Raw genomic sequence first — 3,085 nt, 5'->3', positions numbered from 1 at the left:
ATATATATATATATATATATATACATATAAGTTTTTGTGAGGAGAAAAATTCCTCTTTGAAAGAATGTTTACACCCAAGCATCCTCCGGTTTGATCCTATACATCGATGAACTTTCAGGAGTATTTCTCATCGATATATTTGGGTATAATTTTTATTAATATATCATAAAGAAAAAAGAAAAGAGTCTGTTGATGGACACTCATTAGGATGAACATCTATTAGGATGTGAACACTTTCGTGTTAATTTTTGCCCTGAAGAAATACCTACCTTCGTTATTTGGCTGTGAAAAATTCTAATTTTAATTGTAACTTGAATGAAGTTAGATACGGAAACAATTCTAGGCTTATATAGTTGACAAAATGTAAATAAATTGATATGATCTGTTCAAACTCTCCATTTTCTTCTTTATGATATACAAATATAATTGAAACATATTCATAAACATTATACACACGCATGTACACACACATGCATATATACACACACATCCATATAGACATATATCAATCAACGATTAAACTACGACAGGAAAAAAAAAATAGAAAAGAAATCATAGAAAATGGAGTGACATTATGATTTAAATGAGTCAATGCTTTATTTCTCTTCATTGTTTTATTACTAAAACCGAATAAGACGTGATTTTTCTGTACATACAACTTAAGCATTAAATATATTGTACTTTACTTTTTTTGATTTCTTTGGTCATTTCCCCCCACCCCCACCCCAGAACTGTTTAATTTTCCTAGTTGTGGTGTCCCGAATCTGTTGCCTGTGTACCGTCATTCTGTCCCTCAAAGTCAAGTTCGTTTGATCTATAGAATCTCCACCACATCTACTACTCTTGAGCACATAAATTAAATTCTTCGATACACAGGTGAAATGATTTTTTAATTTTTATGGTGAATGTTTGCCCTGGCGTGAATTTATATGTTGAACCTTCCATAAGTTTGCTGCAAGGCCCGCAATTAAGACAGTTACATCTTTTGATTCTCCGGGTTGTACTGTGGTGGATAATTTGGCGCTTGTAAGTAGCAGTATAGAGATGTAGTTTGTATTTTACTCTAAATAATTTTATGTGTTTCAAATGCTTTTTCTTTCGCATGTCGTTCATCAAAAGGGGTATATTCTGATGGATAATAAGTTGTTTTGTATGGGGGTACCACAGTGGGCAACAGTATTCAAGGTGAGGTCGGGCAAAAGTAGAGTAAAGAAGGATGATGGTGTGAGCATCTCTAGACAAGAAAGTTCTCAGACTCCAGGAGCACAACTTGCGGGCCAAGTCAACCTTGCTGTTTACGTGGTAACTTCAGCTTAGATTGTTATCACTGATTAGTCCAAGGTCTCTGGTGTTGTTGGATGACATTAGAGAGTCGCCTGAGGGAAGGACACATGGTAGTTTCAGAGTATCCTCTTTTCCAAAGTGGATCAAATTAAACTTATACTCATTTAGAAATACATACATGTGAGTGTGTGTGTGTGTGTGTGTGTGTGTGTGTGTGTGTGTGTGTGTGTGTGTGTGTGTGTGTGTGTGTGTGTGTGTGTGTGTGTGTGTGTGTGTGTGTGTACATACAAATACTCTCTGTCCCTTTTCCATACACAGTAAACTGTATGCATGAAGATAGCTGAAGACATATGCTGAAGATGCTGCTACGTAATATAGAATCCGAAACGACGCAACATTATAAACAACTAGCAGAGACACCCGGCCTTGCCCGGGATTTAAAGGGCATAGTTTCTTATTGTTTTACTTGTTTCAGTCTTGTGACTGCGGCCGTGCTGGAGCACCACCTTTGGTAGAAAAAGTCGACCAAAGGATTTATTCTTTGTAAGCCTAGTACTTATTCTATCAGAGTCTTTTGCCGAACCGCTAAGTTATGGGAATGTAAACACGGCAACATTGCTTGTCAAGCAATGGTGGGGGTACAAAACACACACACACACACACACACACACACACACACACTCACACACACATACATTCACATATATACGACAGTCTTCTTTCTACACACGTATACATAAATATACATATGCACACCCCCACACACATATATATATATATACACACATATATATACATACATATAGATATATATGCATATATACATATATATACATTCACATACATATATATACATAAATATACATACATATATATATACATATATATATATACACATAAATATACATACATACATATATATATATATATATATATATATATATATATATATATATATATATATATATATATATATATATATATATACACATACATATGTATACATACATATACATACATATGCATATATACGTAGATATATATATATATATATATATATACATATATATATACACATATATACATACATATATACACATACATACATATATATATATATATACAAAGATATAAATATATACATATATATATATATGATATATATATATATATATGTATGTATATATATATATATATACACATACATACATACATACATACATTCAAACATACATACATGCATACATGCATATAGAAACGTATATAAATACATATTGAAAGTAATAGAAATTGAAACCATATGATAGTGGAAGTATTAATATAGATGTTATTGTTTCACTTCTGACGCGCAATACGGAAACAGTGTAAGGGATAAGAGATTGCTCCGGGTTCGCACCAGGCAGGAAGTTGAAAATTATTTTGGCCCATGACACTGCATGGACTCTTAGTAAGGCATGTGTAAAATTTGAATGAAATCTGTTGGGTAGTTCTCGAGTTTTAATGATACACCCATACATGCAGACAGATAGACACACATTCTCAGTTTTATATATATGTGTGTGAATTATATTCGTATATATCCTCTTTGTTTTCTTTTTTCATTGGGCAAAATATTCTACCGGATATTTAGTTTACTGCGTGACCAGCAAGGCCACTAAGTGTACTCACATTTTTTCCTCAAGCCTTCACTTCTGTAAACCACATACACCCTTATACGGTAGCACATGCATGCGTAGCCACTCCCGTTGCTAATCAAAACCTGAATACAAACCTGCTTGCAAAGAAATAACTTTAACGTAAC

This window comes from Octopus bimaculoides, chromosome 2, assembly GCF_001194135.2.
Source record: "Octopus bimaculoides isolate UCB-OBI-ISO-001 chromosome 2, ASM119413v2, whole genome shotgun sequence".
NCBI lineage: Eukaryota > Metazoa > Mollusca > Cephalopoda > Octopoda > Octopodidae > Octopus > Octopus bimaculoides.
The sequence above is the reverse complement of the archived record's forward strand: the minus strand, read 5'-3'. Positions refer to the sequence as shown.